This window comes from Cnephaeus nilssonii (genome assembly GCF_951640355.1).
Source record: "Cnephaeus nilssonii genome assembly, chromosome: 14".
NCBI lineage: Eukaryota > Metazoa > Chordata > Mammalia > Chiroptera > Vespertilionidae > Cnephaeus > Cnephaeus nilssonii.
In genome coordinates, this window is record NC_137085.1 from 76,303,743 (window position 1) to 76,320,684 (window position 16,942).

At 51.4% G+C, this 16,942-nt stretch overlaps 1 protein-coding gene across 3 annotated transcripts in view; it reads right to left on the reverse strand.

Annotated features, from left to right (window-relative positions):
• The window catches only part of DIRAS2 (DIRAS family GTPase 2), a 29,652-nt gene extending 15,082 nt beyond the window's left edge, over positions 1 to 14,570 (reverse strand). For 2 of the 3 annotated variants that reach the window (XM_079791466.1, XM_079791464.1), the window contains exon 1: positions 14,249 to 14,541. The gene's annotated coding sequence lies outside the window, so the exon portion shown is untranslated. Of the gene's footprint in view, positions 1 to 14,248 lie in introns of all 3 variants that reach the window. The other variant, XM_079791465.1, reaches the window with a different exon arrangement.
• Positions 14,571 to 16,942: the final 2,372 nt, after the last annotated feature.

Sequence of the window (16,942 nt, forward strand, 5' to 3'; positions counted from 1 at the left end):
ACTGTAGCTTTACAGTCATTTTGAAATTAGTGAGTGTGAAGCCTCAGTGTTGTCCTTCTTTTTCCAGAGCATTTGGCTGCGAGGGGCCCCTTGCGATTTTGTGCAAATAACTAAACTAGACTTGATCCAAATTAAACACTTTATGCAACAAAGGACATTATCAAGAAAGCTAATTGAGAACCTACACAATGGGAGAAAATAGATATACATGATAAGGATCTAGTATCTAAGATGTATAGAAAACTCTCACAACTGAATAACAAAAAGAAAAACCAACTAAAAAATGGACAAAGAGCTTGAATAGACATTTCTTCAAAAAAGATACACACATGACCGACAAGCCCATTATTAGTCATCAGGAAACACTGGTCAAAGCCACAGCTCTGTCACCTCACACCCAGTAGGATGGCTACCATTTAAAAACATAAAAACACAAATGAATGGTAAAAACAAGTGCCATGGAACATGTGGAGAAACTGCTGGTAGAAATCTGAAATGGTACAGCCTCTCTGAAAACAGTGAAACTGAATTACCACATGATCCAGCAATCTACCTCTAGGTATACTTCCAAAATGATTTAAACAGTGTGTAAGTGACATATTCCTAAATAATAAAAGGCTACTATGCAAATTGTCCCCTCGACCAGGAGTTCGACCAGGAATTCAACCAGGAGTTCGACCAGGGGGTGGGGCCGGCCCACCAACTGCCCGCGACCCCTCTCCCCTGCCAGCCCGGCCTGCACGAATCCGTGCACCGGGCCTCTCGTACTGGTAGAACTGAAGAGATATATGCACATCCATGTTCATAACAGCACTACTCACAATAATTACGAGGGGGGAGCAAGCCAAGTGCCCACCAATTTGGATAAACAAAATGTGGTCTACACGCAGCGGAACACCGTTCAGCCTTGAGAGGGAAAGCAGCTCAGACAGAGGCTACAATGTGGCGAGCCCTGCGGACAGCACCGGGATGAAGTGCACCAGTCACCGAAGGACAAAAAGGTCTGCGCACGGCTGTGCGGTCCCTGGAGCAGTCAAAATAATGGAGACTGAGCGCAGAATGCTGGGGACAGGGCTCAGAGGGGTGCTACTGCTTCATGGGGACAGCGTTTCAGTTTTGCATGATGAAGGGGTCTGGAGATGGAGGGCGGTGAAGGCTGTACAATGTGCTTAAAACCCTGCACCTGTACACTTCGAAATGATTAAGATGGTAAATGTTAAGTGCTGTATATTTGCCACAGTAAAAATATATGATTGTAACTAACAATAAATGTGAGCACAGTTAGCATCACATTATACAGAACAAGCAATGAGCTGTAATCTGATCTGACAAAACCAAAACTATCTAATTCCCTGAAAAGACTAATTGAAATTTGCACCCACATTCACGGGAATGTGAAGCTTAACGATCAGCCAGAGCATTTAAACTCCACCGCACACCGCGCTGCCCCCCATGGAGCCGCCGCCACCTGCGGGAGGCAGAGGCCGATGCCCTGCACTGAGCTCAGGCACGGCGTGTGAAAAGGAGTGTCTCCAATGTGCCCACCGAAGTGAGCGGGTGAGAGCTGTGGTGCATTTACACAGCTTCCCAAGGAAGGAGGTTTTACCCTGCGCCACAGCATGGGTGGACCTGGAGAACATTGTGCTAAGCGAAATTAGCAGTGAGAGGAAGATAAATATCACATGATCTCACTTATATGTGGAATTTGATGAACAAACTGAACTACCAAGCAAAACAGAGGCAGACTCATAGACAGAAACCATGCAGACAGCTCTGGTGGGTTAGGGGGTGTTGGGAGGGTTGGGGTGGAGGGATTGAGCAAAAAGGAAAAAGAGAGAACTCACTGACATGGACAACAGGGTGGTGACTGTCGGGGGAGGGGGGGGAGGGCACAGAGGGGGTAAATGGTGATGGAAAAATAAAAGGTAAAAAGAATGTTAAATATCTCTCTCACAATTTTGATATTGATTACAAGATGAAATAATAATATGCATATACATTGGGTAAAGTCAAATATTTAAATTAACTTCGCCGGTGTCTTTTCACTTTTTAAATGCTATTACTAGAAAATGAAAATTACACATGTGACTAACATTGTGTATTTATTGGTCTGCACTGCTCTACAACATAAAAACAAACCTCCAGGCATTTTTAGCAAAATTTAACAATACATCATATTTAACCTAATATATTACAAAATTTAATTAAACTTGATTTATTTTTAGTGCTTAAATCCTCTTCTTATTGATAGTGCAAGGCAAGAAGCCACAAACCACCGGAAAAGACTTACTTTCCTGCTGTGGTAAAATATAGAAAATAATACACCGAATGATGGGGTGACAACTGAGATGCAGCTTCCTCTGACTCCGGTATGGAGATCAATAGAAAACAATGCCGACGGTTTGAACAGAGCCATATGACAAGTCTCACGGGGCAGAGATCGGCTAACGGTTGAGCAAAGTGCGAATGAGTCAAACCACTGCCGGCCTCTGCTGGCCTTTGCTGGCGCGACTCTCTGAGTAACAACAGGCTCTGGCACCTCGGCCGTGGCACTTTCTCCCTCCGCCTCCGAAGATCGTGCCCCAGAGAAGGACGCATCCACCTGCCCGTCAGGGCATTTAACCCCGCCCAGACTCTCAGCACAGCGAGCACACTGACCGATTTCCTCTGCTGCCAGCACATTATTGTGAGACAACCAAGGAAAATTGCAGCAGGGAAGATAAATGTGCTCTATAAAGAACCAGAATACATTTTTGAAAAATCTACATATGAAAACCACTCACAGCATGGCAGGGTCAAGGGAAACAGAAGATTACAGGAGGACGTGTGTCACGTTCCAGACCAGAGGAGAAGGCTGAGCGCTTCACTGGCCGGCCGGCCCCTGGTCACAGCCAGACCTGGCGGCCAGAAGCGCACAGGCCGCGGGACCCCGTGCATTGGGCAGTTCCTCTGCTTTCAATAAGGACATGTAGGTTCCTTCCTGTATTTTTATGGCGATAAGGAGCAACACAAAAATAATTTCTACCACATGTTGGCTCACTCGTCATCTTGTGACAAAGAAAATAAAGGGCATGAGTTGTGTGTGTTGTTGTTTTTTATAAAAGAGCAACTGTTCTAAATTCATTTCCAGGGTCTGTGTGGCAGGTGGCTTTAGTCGTGTGCCATCTAGCAGGAATGTTTCAAAAATAAGCACCCTTCCCCCGCCCTGTGACATAAAGGTGACATCTAAATGTGAGCGGGGACACAGGGCCTGCTTTGGAGACAGCTGTCTTACGGAGAAAGCATTTTGAAAAAAATACGTATAAAAATTCTTCTACCATGACTTTTCCAGAAGCAATGCAAAGGCGTCCCTTAAAATGCTTTCCTATCTGCACAATTAAACTTGAAAATCAATTCTTTTTTCATTTAAAGGTCTCCCACTAAAGGGTTTCATGGGATGGGTACGTTTGGTAAAACACGTCTATGCAGTTTCCTTCAGTTCCATCCCGAGTGCGGGGACCACAGAGGTGGCAGGAGGCCAGAGCGGGACTCCCGGAGAGCGGCCATCCCAGCAAAGCTTTGAGCGCGTTGACATGTGAAGTCTGGTGCCTGAGGAGGAAGGCCCAGCGGGCAGGCGCTAGCGTGGTGTGCTCCAGGGACATGGAAGGCTCTGAGTGCAGGAGGGAGGAAGGTAAGCCCGGAGATGCAATGGGCAGGGGAGAGGACGGGGCCGTGTCCAGGCAGCCTTCACTTTGAGGAGGAGGGGAGGCCAAGGAGGTTCTGAGCAGAGGAGAGGCAGGGCTGACGCCTGCTGCACCAGGGCCTCCCGAGGACTCGGATGGACAAGAGCGGAGGCAGCAGACCCCTGGGGAGGGCCGGCTGGGTGAGGGTGCCGGCAGGAAAGGTGGGGGGATGCCACTGCCCCTGGTTCGCTCACCAGTCAGACAGCCTCACACCTCCATCCTCGGTACGCTCCCCTCCCTGCTAAACTCGCCCCCCAATGGTGTCACCTGGTTCCATGACTTTGGGTATCAACCATACGCCCACAGCCATCTGCCCAGGCACGGCCAGGCCTCTCGCCCAAAGTGCAGGCGCTCAGGCCCGCTCTCTCCTGGATGTTGCCACTCGCATGCCTTGGAGATAACCCAAAGGCAACGTGAGCAACGCTGACCTCCCAGGACCCGAGACGGCTCCCCTTCTCTCTCAGCCCAGGCAGCCTTCGCCCAGGGCAGCCTACACCCTCGGAGTCCTCCTGAATCCCTCTTGTTTTCTCGTAGCTCACGTCCAACCCATCAGCCACATGTGTAAGTAGTATCTTCAAAACACGCCCAGACCTAACCCTAACCACCTCCCCTGGTTCCCAGGCGCCCCGAACGCCTGCGCCTCTTCCAGGGACCTCTGCCACGGCTCCTGAGGGGCAGTCGGCTCCAGGCCCGGGCACTGGGCCACATCATTCCTGCGCAAACCCCCCATCTCCCGCCCTGCGAGTAACAGCTCGAGGGCTCTGCCTCCGCCGGCACCGCACCCTCCCGTCCTACTTCCCCTCTCCAATCCAATCCGCCACTCTCCTCTTCAGTGCCACTCGGACACACCTGGCACAAGCTCCTGCCTCAGAGCCTCCGCACCAGCTGTTCCCGCCACCTGCTCCACCCTTCCTCCCGCCTCCCACAGACTATGTTCAAATATCACCTCTCAGCAGGAACTTCCCTGACCACCCGTCTGAGTTTACAATCCCACCCTCGACCCCCACCCCCGCTGTAACCTCTTCCTGCTTGACTTTCTCTATAGCACAACTTCCTTTCTGACATACTATCTATTTCCAGTTTTAAAATCTGTGCTTAATTCCACTATATTACAAGCTCCATGAGGGCTTTTATCTGTTTCATTCACTAGTGTCTCCCTAATGCTTGGACGCTGCGTGTCTGAGTCTGCAGTTGACTTCCGATGAACAGACCAGGAGGCCAGGCTGAGTGAGTTTAGGGACAGAGGCAGTGGGTGTTGTCTCCACTTGGCTATGCACCTGTGGTCCTATCCACACAGGTGGGCTGCGTGGGTCTCAGATGTGGCTTCCTCCTGCAACAGCAAGGACCAGTGGGGACCAGGCCCCTACTTCAGTGACGGGCGGTACGCTGCTGGCGATGGCCGCACACGGCCCCTGCGAGGAGGGAGCACTAACCACGGACAGTGGAGGGCTCACAGCGAGGGGGCAGGTGGACAACGCGTCCTGGGCCAGCGAGCATCTGAGATTGGGGTGCACAGGCGGGGTCCTCAGTGGAGGGAGGGCCCGAAGCCCAGCTTGTGGGGGACAGGGCTGTGAGAACAAGAGCGCAGAGGCTCACACATGCCTCGGGGGGCGCCGGGGCGAGTCTGAAAGGCAGTGAGTCTGCAAGAATTAAAAGCAGGGCTGACTTAAGGTAGCAGCAGCTGCACTAACGGGCCATGTTATGGAGGCCGAGGAGAGTGCGGGCTCCCCAAACAGGAGGGCTCCCCCGCGTCACTGGTGCCAGAGCTGACGTACAGAGCGCCGTGGGAAGCCCCTGGGCTGGGAGGCCACGGAGTCCCCCGCAAGAGAACCAACAGGAGGACTTTCTGAGGCAGCGCGTGGGGCGCGGCAGGAGCCAGGAGGGAGCCTGAGGTGCAGACGTCGGCACAGCCGCTCAGACACAGTTCCCAGGACTTGGGTTGAAAGTTGGAGGAAAGCTTATGAATTGGTGGCTGAGTGGTACCCTGTTTTGAAAGTTTAAAGGCTTCTTTTTAGTTAATGTTAAAATACAGAGACATGAACATGTATGAATGTTACTGGACATAGCAAGGTGAAGTGTAAGTTCTGGGAGAGTGCACAGAGGAGCTGAGCAAGCGTGCCGCACCCGGGCCTGTGGGACGGGTGTCCTGGTCCCCGGGGAGGGGACTTCCCAGAGTTGCAAGCGTCCCCGGGACTGCAGGTGTGGAACGGAGGAGTGGAGGAAAACTCAAACACACGGCATGTGAGGACAGGGGAAGGGAGAGGACTGCACCGCCAGCGCCCTGATGAGCAAACAAGGACAATCAGGCCGGGAGCGACGGCGTGAGAAGGCCGCCCAGGGATCGCTGGCCGTTTCCTGTGCTGCTCGACAGCCACCGGCAGGCCAGCCAACCACGCTCCGCGCTGAGCTGCTGGGTGCCCGGGACCAGGCAGCCACCGGCAGGCACCCTGCACCCAGTCCTCGGAGGCTGCCAGCCCAGGCCAGGCCCCAGTGCCACGGCATTCTGGCTCAAGGCTGGGATGACAACAGTCCCCGCAGGGGATGTTCTCACACCCTCAGGGGCACTCAGGTGGAGTCAGAACTGCCCGGGAGGAGGTGAGTCAGTCCAGGCACAGGGGCAAGTGCTGATGGAGGAGGGAACCGGATTTTCCCAGACACAAGCCGGGGTCCCGGGAGGCTGGCTCAGAGGATGCTGTGAGGGGAAATCGCTGTTTCGAGGTGATTTAGAGGTTGGGTACCAGGTGAGCTAGAAAAGGCTGATGCCAGTGGCCAGCATCCCACCAAGAAGCAACGTGCAACTATGAGATAGCGGCCCCGAGCCAGGCTGCGAAGGGGAAAGAGAAACCCAGACAGTGAGCAAGAGGAACCACCGGTTCTGGTCAGACAGCACGGCGGGCGCCCAGGAACCCTGACCACCACGCAAGTGTCCAGAGGTCCCGAACAAGCCTGACCTCGAAACGCCTTTGATGTAGGGGTTAGCAGCCCCATTTTACAGAAAAGGGAACTGAGACTCTAGCTCAGGGCTGGGGAACATCCGGCCCTCGGGCCACGTAAGGCTTGTGAAATCATTTGGTCCGGTCCTGCGTTAGGGGAGAGTTCATTAAATGTTTGACCAAACATAGCAGGCTAATTTTTAAGTTGATACTTTTGTATGGCCAGTGAATTTACACTAATAAAAGAGAAAGATGCAAATTGACCGTACCTTTGCGATGCCCACCAGACATCAGGAATGAGTATGCAAATTAACCCAACAAAGATGGCAGGTTATACTGCATACACAGGTACCGAGCGGCCAGAGGCGGGATGCTTGCGTCATTGCCATGGCGACGACGCAGGCGTTCTGCACTGCCCCAGCCGCTCCGGGCCTCTGGGCAGCGTGGGAAGGCGGAAAGGCAGCTCCGGCCGAAGCGAAGGCGGTGCCGGCAGCCAGGGGAAGGAAGGCCCATTCTTGCAGGAATCTTCGTGCATCGGGCCTCTAGTGATGTTATAAATACCCAAATGGCCCTGGGCAGAGAAAGGGTTCCCACCCCCGTCTAGGTGGTTAAAGTAGCAGCACATTGCTCAGCTCTTAAGGGGCCGCACCTGCACTTCTACTCAAGGTTAGCAGATCCAGCGCGGAGCTCAGCCAATCCCAATTAGTGACAACTGAGCAAGGAGCTCTGGACTCCAACATGTTGAGGAAGTTTTCTTTACACCAACATGTACTATTACCAAGCAACTGTCAGAGTGCTACAATTTATTTTTAAAATGTAATAGTGATATTAGGCAGCTAATAATGGGTGACTGTGTATGTTTTCTGACTCATCAAAAAGCCATAGATGCCTTTAAAAAAGCTGAACTCTGAGCCATCGTAACACACACCTGGAAACACGGGTTATACTTATGCCCTGGGGTATTTAAACCAGTGTTTCTGGTTAACCCTGATGCCGGGCAGTGTCCTGGTCAGGCTGAGCAGCCGGGGCCCAGGCTGCAGGGCCAGAGGCAGAGTCGGGGTGACTCTATGATCTTTGTGTGTCTCAGAGGGCAGAGGACGTGAAAATGGTTAGGATTCACACACCTTTCACTGCTCAGTGAAAATAAAGACTCAGAGTTCCTCACGAGTACAAATGTCTCACTAGTGACGTCCCGAAGGAGCACAGAGCCTATAATTTAGGTGTAAGAGGCAGTGGCTGTCTCAGGGCTGTAGGGCAAGATCCCAGGCCCCAAACAGGGTTCATCCTACCTAATAAAATAGTAATTTGCAAATTGACCGCACCTTCGCTATGCCAAAGCCACGCCCACCAGCCAATCAGGGCGAGCATGCAAATTACCCAACAAAGATGGCGGTTAATTTGCATACACTGAGGGAGGAGTGAAGACTGAAGACAACTTAGAAGGAAGAGGGAGGAAAAGCGGAAAGCAAGGTGGCTGCCAGAGGGAAAGCCCGGGCGGGGCTGAGCCGGGCGGGGCGGAGCGGGGTGGGCTGCAGTGGCGAGCGGGTGCAGGCGCGGTGGCCGCAAAGGCGGGGGCAGCGGCAGCGTACGCGGCCGCAACAGCCGCTTGCAGGATTTTCCTGCAAATGGGCTACTAGTGTTTCTATAATGGAAGTGGGAAGACTTCATGGAATTTGGAATTGACCTAAAGCCGTGGTCGGCAAACTGCGGCTCGCGAGCCACATGCAGCTCTTTGGCCCCTTGAGTGTGGCTCTTCCACAAAATACCACGGCCTGGGCGAGTCTATTTTGAAGAAGTGGCGTTAGAAGTTTAAGTTTAAAAAATTTGGCTCTCAAAAGAAATTTCAATCGTTGTACTGTTGATATTTGGCTCTGTGGACTAATGAGTTTGCCGACCACTGACCTAAAGGATACACATGGATAATCTTTTGAGAGAAAAGTCTCAGAATGTCCACGTAAGAATGAAAACAGTACAAAACAATTACCAATGCAAAAATCAACATTTCCTATACATTTCCAATGCATTGACTTGACTGAGCTCACTTCTCACATAAACTCACAGCAGCGACTAACGTGATTTCTGTTTCAATTGCCAGAAGTAGTCAAGAGCACAAATCAGATGGAAAGGAAGGTGGGTAAGGAGACACTGAGCATGTAAGTCACAGGTGAGTGGAAGCAGGTGTTAACAAAACGGTGCCTAGTCAGCGAGGGGCAGCTCTCAATAGAGGGAGAGGGAGAGAGGAGAGAGGAGCACCGTCTCCCAGCGTTCCCTGCAGACCTGTCCACATGGCCACCGGAAGAGCACACCGTGCTCGGTAACACTGCTCGGACTGCAGCGCCTACCAGCCTGTTTCTCACTGAACGCTGCTTTTGCTCAGTGAACAACCTTAAACATAAACATCGCATCTTGATTTTTCAGACTATGTGTAGAATGTACTCTTATAAGTGGAACTGCTGGGTCAAAGGGTATGTGCATTTTAACGATGGCAAAGATTGCCAATTGTCCCGAAAATTAGCACCATTGTGCCCCCAATGTGTACGGGAGTGCTAGTTCCTCATACCTTTCGTAGTCCAGTGTATTAGCCAACTCTTTAATCCTCTCCAGTGGAAAAAGAAATGTTTCTCATTATTGATCGAATCGCCGTTGTTTAATTTGTATGACACTGAGCATCTTTCCATGTGGAAGCGGTTTTGTTTGTGTGCTGAGACCTGCGTGGTCTTGCTCTCTGCTCAGCTTCCTATTAGCTGGCACAGGTGGCCCTTGCCCCGTATGGAGGCGGTCAGTATGCTGACTCCCTCTCTGTGGCTGGAGCCAGCATCTCAGGTTTAACACGCCCATCGTGTGATTCAGACACTCACAGACTCTGAGACCCACTGTATTCAGGAAAGTAGACTTCATCGAAAATATGTTGCTAATCTTCCTTCCCAGCTGTCATTTGTCTCATGATGTTGTTGTTTATTTTTTCTGGACAGAAATTTTAAATGTCTGTGCAGTCAAATTTAACAAACTTCTCCTGTTTAGTATCCCAGCTTGGGATCATCCTTAGAAAATTGTTTCCTCCTCTGAGATTATTAAAAATTCTCCTGTATTTCCACTTTCATTCTTTATGTTTAAATAGTTGCTACACTAATCTGATTTATTTCTGCATCTTGAAATTGTTGGTATATTTATACAAATTCAAACACTTGAAAAGATGGAAGAACAAAACAAGAGATGCAGTGTCATCTGTAAACCCACCGGAGAGAATAAAAACATATACAAACACTTGGTTGTCGTGATTCCTGGGAAATTTAGGTTCTTTTCAAAATCTAGGTCACCCATCATTTCTAGCATCCAGCCTTCCCACCCTCCTTTGCTGGCGGACCGCACTAAGATTAAGATCGCGATGCCCGTTTTGCATTCTGTGGTCCCTCATTCTTCTGTGGTCAGGAACCCAGTGAACACCAAAGGGGCTCAAAAGAGGAGCACGCTCTTTCTGTCAGCGCCCGGGACTCTCCCAGGCCAGGAGGCAGGGGCTGCCCACGGGTCTCCTGTGAGCAGCGGCCAGAGGGGGTGGCTGGGGGTGGAGTTGAGAAGATGAGGCCAAGTGCATACAAAAGGAAAGTGCCACAGAGCTGGCTGCTGGATCCGATGGGGGACTGAGAGCGCCTGGCTCTGGGCCGGTCCAGAGACCGGGACATGCTCCTTTTCCCCTCTGCTCAGCATCATCTGAGGATAAACTCCAAAATCAGAAGTCACAGGAGATACATTAAACACCGTCAAAAATAAACTTACACATGATCTCAAATTGCTCTAATAGTGTGATCTTGGACCTTTTATTTACTTTTATCAGTAAACAGAACCTAAAGATGACATCCGAAGGAGAGCTGCCCCTCCAAGGACTCCGCAGCCCGAGTTGTGGGGAGTGTGGGGACCCCAGCTTCAGAAGTGAAGGGGGGAGAAAAAGAGAGAGAGGACTCGTGTGCGTGTGCGTGTGCGCACTAAGGCCTGCTACAAAGTTGTGTTCTCTTTCTCAGAAAAACAATCACTTTCCAAACATGAATTAGCTTCAGAAAATACTGCACAAGCTCCTTCCATACTAAGTGCTCGTCTCCTTCACCTCCTGGTTTCCGGGACGAGAGCCGAGCGGCAGGCACCAGCAGGAGCCGCCCGGGCTGAAACCGCACCGTCACGAAGGGCGGGAGTCCCGCCGTGTTTCAGGAGTAGTATTCCCGGTCGGTCATACAGCATTCACATGTCACCAGCTTCATCTAATGGTGGACATGCACAGACACAAACATCAAAAATGTGAAAACCAAGCCTCGCAGCGAAGGATACGACCCAAAGCTCCGCCTTATACCACCGCGGGCTGTGGGCTGACTCCAGGGGCTGGCGGCTGAGTGCCCAGGAGAGGGATGGAGACAGCCACACTGGCTGGTCTCCTATGGGACTGGGCTCTCCCTGCCGACACTGAGATCAGGGACTGGCCCGAATGACCAACCGGGAATACTACTCCTGAAGCACTGAGGCAAACTAGTCCCACAGCAGGAGGGCCACGCGCCCCGAGGCCGGCCCCTGCTCCCGCCACAGCAGACCGCAGCTGCCCGGACGTCCCGTCCACCAGTCTGTCCACTTGTTACAGTCTGCAGTCAGGGGATGTAGCTGACCAACCCTCTTGTTTACTGATACAATTAGAGCAATTTGAGATTGTATGTAAATTTACTTTTGATGGTGTTTAATTGGTTTAATGTAATGGCCCTTAATATTTCAGCTTTTAAATTGCTTTGTCAAACGGTTAAAAATCTATAGCTGTGCTGGTCAATACACTGGCCACTAGTCACGTGGGTTACTGAACTCTTGAAACGTGGCTAATTAAAATTGAGATATTCTGTAAGACTTAGCATGAAAAACGTATATATCTTATTAGTACTTGGTATCCTCCTATATAATAAAAAGGTAATATGCAAATTGACCATCACTCCAACACACAAGATGGCCACCCCCATGTGGTCAAAGATGGCCACCCCCATGTGGACACAAGATGGCCACCACAAGGTGGCCAGCAGGGGAGGGCAGTTGTGGGCGATTAGGCCAGCAGGGGAGGGCAACATATTGGGTTAAAGGAAACATATGAAAATTAATTTTACTTGTTAATTTTTCTTTTCTAATGTGACTACTAGGACATTTAAATTATGTGTGTTGTTCACACATTTTATTTCTCTTGGAGATACTGACTTATGGGAAAACACTTAACTGCACTGAGCAGAGAGTGGCAAGGAATCTTTCTTTCCTGAACTGGCCAGTGGCAAGAGCAAAGCAGGAGGGAATGAGAGGGCATTTATTCTGAGTCTTTACCTCATCAATAAAGGAGACACTTGCAAACCACATAATAAAAACTAAAACATTGTTTGAAATCAATTAAAAAATAAAGTCAATACTTATATGTGTGCATGCATACATTTACCTTGCTAGAGAACATTAGGAATTGTGACAACATGACAACTATCATCTTCCCTTTTGATGAAAAGCAGCTATTTTCCAAGAAAAATCATAACCAAAAATAACTAATGTCCTAGAAATCAGTTCAGCTTTTAAAGAGACATCTGCCCATTGCAAATACACATACCAGATAGACAGATAGATGGGTAGGTCTATAGACAGAGGACAGGTGCATCGATGGATGACGAAGGCCCAGCCCACTGTATACATGAGCACCGGGCGCAGTGTTTATCGGAACTGGAAGTTACAGATGGGCACCGGATGCTTTTTTAACTTAAAACAGCTGGCAAGCCACCATCTCACCACAGACAACCAAATGTTCCCTCTGTAACAAAGAAATTCTCATAGTGCAAAAGTTTACTGTATTTATTTTGGGGGTAAATGATTATTTTTGTCTAAATCAATAGGTTAATTTCCAATATACTAATATACCAACTATGGCCACAAAACCAGAAGAATGTACAATGTTTCTATTTTCTCGGATTCACTCTCCTTTCAATAAAAGAGCCTCCATCATTTTAGTTTAATTTTCAGTGAGCTGTGCAGGCCTCAGGGCAGAGGTAGGGTCCACCCTGGAACACTCGGCTCCTGGCGGTGAAGGCCTGTGCACAGGGTGTGCACACCTGACATCAATGGGGAGGCCCGCGCACCACTGCCCACTGCCGAGAGCGCCGGCCTGCTGGCACAGCTGCAGAGGGACGCCACAGCGTGGCACTGATGGAGGTGGCTTCGGTATCTTTCTTAGGAACAACTCTATCGAGGCTCTAACGAGGAAAGATTCTGGAGGCTTCTACGTAGCCGTGCACACAGAACTGCCATGTGCAGATGGGACCGAGGCATGCCCAGCAAGGCTGACCCCTGCGCTCCCCGCCCTGTCGCCCGCACCACTGTCCCCACCACAGACTGAGGGCGGGTGGGGTGGGATGAGGAGCTTCTATTCCTGTAAGACGGGCTGTGTGCGGGCTTTCTGTGCCGGAGCCCACAGGGCCTCCCCATGTCCAGAGATAGAACTGTTGACAATGTGCAATTTCAGACCACAACCAACAGAATAGTGTTATCCCCCCACAAACCGGTTCCATTTTTTCTAACGTTCTTCTCCCCTTTCCTCTCCCTCCCCCTCCCCCTCTTGGAAGCCAAATGCGGTGGAGGGAAGTGCCTTTGATTGATCTGGAATGTACATGCTCGGTCCTTGATTGTTATCTAGAGCATCTTCATGAAAATTTTAAAAGTTTTTAGCTCAAAGCAGAAAGGACTTCCTGTGCTCACTCCACCTTCTCAAGGGAACGGGCTGTTCACAAGATGACAGGGGGCCGTAATGAGCGATTCCTAAGGACGGGAGCTGAGCGCCCCTGGGAGGATCCCACCAGGAGGTCCTTTTGCACCGTCAGTGGGTGGAACGCATCGTCCACGGAGCTTCCCGTTCAAGTCTCCCAAGCCCCACAGGACGTGAACTGGAGTTTTAAAGGGGAAAAAACAGCATTTGTCGCCGGGGTCTCAGGCCTGCTCCCACGCGGGAGAAGCCCGATGCTCTGCAAGCCCGCCCGGCAGCTGGGAGCTGGGAGCAGCCGCGGTCCTCCTAGGGACCACAGCCCACCAGCTGGAGGCGGGGGCAGCGCCCTGCGCGCATTCTGCTCCTGGGACAGGGCGGCAAGCAGGAGCGCATGCAGCGGCGAGGCTGTCCTTAAGAGACTGAAACAGGCGGCCAAGCCTCCCCAAGCCCAGAAGGGCTGCGGCTGGAGAGCGGGCTCCCCGCAGCCGCCACCATGCCTGCTTTTTCCTCACTCTGGACCACATCTTCTCAGGACTTGGATAAACCCATTAAATCGCCCACGTTCATAGAAACCCCTGGGCCACACCACAGGCTTTCCTAAAACACCAACTTCAGTTTTGGAAGAAACCCCAAATAATGTCAGTGGGTTTTTTAAAAAGAACTTGTTTTAAAGCAGGGTATCAAAATGTTCGCCTCCCGGAGGGTGCCCTCGCCACCTCCACCCAGTGTGTTGTGCTGACTCGCCCTCCCGGAGGCGGCCGTCCGCCCAGGGCGCACCCACAGCGGCCCGCGCGCAGGGCCGGCGCGGACGCAGGACGCCCCCGCCGCGCCGGGAAGCCCGTTACCTGAGGAAGGGCGGCTGCTCCGGGCTTCTCCGCGCTCGCCTCGCCCGGACGGACGGCAGCAGCGGCCGCGATCCGGCTCCTCCCGAGGCAGGCGGGGCGCGCACTCCCCCGCAGCCGTGACGACGCTGTCAGCTGCTCGCCCGCCGGCGCCCCCCTCGCTCCTGCGCCCCGTGCGCCCCGCGGTCCCGGCCCCGCGCACCTGCCCGGCGCTCTGCGCTCCGGCGCCGCCCCACCAGCGGGGCGGGCGGTCCCAGCCCGCAGCCCGGCCTTCCTCCTCCGCTGCGATCTCCGGCTTCCGCGCCGCCGAGCGCCGGCTGCCGCCAGGCTGGTCCTGCGTAAATGGCGCCGGCTCTCCACCAAAGAGCTCCCAGGCGCCACCTACTGCCCGCTTCTGGGATGGGCGGCAGGGCTGGAATTCTCTGAGATCTCAATGAATTAAAATGCTTTCATTGAAAGTGCGCCAGGTTATTTCGTTTTAGGTCGTTCACGTTGCCCACTATAATTACCACTAACCACATAAGCCTTTCTTTCCGTGTCCCGATGCCAGATTGAAACCCCACGCAGTTAGCAGGCGGACGAAATGGGGCCGTGCCCGATAGCCGCTGCTCCGTGCACACGAGTACATTGTAATTGGAGGGACGTGACACAACCACCATTGGCGACCCCAGGCCAGAATTCCCTTTCCACCGAGTAGTTTCGCATGGTTGTTTCAAGGAAATGACCGGGTTTATTTTCTGACATTGATAAACAATTTTGTCCAAGAAGTATTGGTCAAAAACAGGTGAATCAGCAAGAAATAAGATTTATGACTAACAATTCTGTGCCGACATTTTAAAGATGCTTGCCTGTAACACTGATCCGTAAATTTAAACTACGGGTTTGAGGAAATATTTCCTCCCTATTATAACTTATTATTTTTAATACTACCAAATTTGCTAAGGGTTGAGCAATATTTAATATTTTATTGATTTTAAATTAGATTTAGCTCATCAAAGCCCATTTACCTGTTCTAAAACTGTTTTTGAATTTCTGTATCATTACAAATAGCATTGTCCTTTGATGTTAATTTCCAAAGTACATTTCTACCCTGTTACTCGGAGGAAATACTTGTCTTTAAAATCTAACTCAAGAATGATCATAACAACCAGTAGCTTTATTTTGCTTACTAACTCTCCCCGATGCTGACCTTGCAGCTATGGCCATTGGGAAGGAAAAGAATTCACCGTTTTGTCTGTCATTTGAGACCACCAGCGGCAAATCTAACGAATGATGCCGGGAAGCAGTGGCCTCTCTCTGCCCATCTCCTCTTCCTTTCCAGTGGCGGGATGGCCCCTGGGAAAGCGTCCAGAGCAGGGTCCAGACACACTGGGAAGGCTCTGGGCTCCCTGCCACCATTTCTGGAATCTGAAACGACCATCCAGACTAACAAATCAGGATGTTTTCCATGACAACCCAAAATATAGGTTACCCAGTTAAATGATAAAGTGGAGGTTGAGGACTAACCAGAGAAGGGTGAAAAATTTAAAGAGCTAAAAATATTGAGCTGGGGAATGGGAAGGAGCTGCGAGGAGGGGGGGGGGGGGGGAGAATGGGAGATATCTATAATACTATCCTATCTATAATACTATCCTATCTAATAAAAGAGTAATATGCAAATTGACCATCACCCCAACACACAAGATGGCTGCCCCCATGTGGACACAAGATGGCCAGCAGAGAAGGGCAGTTGGGAGGGACCAAGCCTGCAAGGGAGGGCAGTTGGGGGTGATCAAGCCTGCAGAAGAGGGCAGTTAAGGGTGACCAGGCTGGCAGAGGAGGGAAGTTTGGGGTGACCGGGCCTGCAGGGAAGGGAAGTTGGGAGGGACTCAGGCCTGCAGGGGAGAGCAGTTTGGGTGGGGGGGGGGGGCAGGCCTGCAGGGAAGGGCAGTTGGAGGGAACCCAGGCCTGTAGGGGAGGGCAGTTAGGGGAAATCAGGCTGTCAGGGGAGCAGTTAGGCATCAATCAGGCTGGCAGGGCAGTGATTAGGTGGTAATCAGGCTGTCAGGCAGAAGCAGTTAGGGGCAATCAGGAAGGAAGGCAGGTGAGCAGTTGGGAGCCAGCAGTCCTGGATTGTGAGAGAGATGTCTGACTGCCCGTTTAGGCCCGGGATCGGGCCTAAACGGGCAGTCGGACATCCCTCGAGGGGTCCCAGATTGGAGAGGATGCAGGCTGGGCTGAGGGACACACACCCCTGTGCACGAATTTCATTCACCGGTCCTCTAGTCAACAATAAAAACATATTAAAAACAGAAATTAAATGTTCAACAACATAAAAAATAATAAAAATATTGAAGGCAAAAAGCCAGTTCTAGCCCAGATCTAGTAGGGAGCAAGAATCTGGAGTGGGTGAAGGGCACCAGTTCAATTCTGCAAATTACACATTATGGGAGAAGCCTGCGTTTTGCCACATATGATGAGTATTTGTTCTAGAAAGAGAAGCAGGGCCCAGGGCCCATTTACACAGGAGCAATGGACTGAAATGGTCTGTCTGCCACTCCCCCAGCTCTGACTGCATCGGCCAGAGGAGCAGCGTGCTCCCGGGACCTCATCGTCAGGTCAGATTGAATAAGATCCCAGGACACACCGAGGCCTGTTGGGGTGAGAAGCTCCAGGCGAGTGTCTTTCACACTCTGCCCTGATTCAGAACCACCCGGC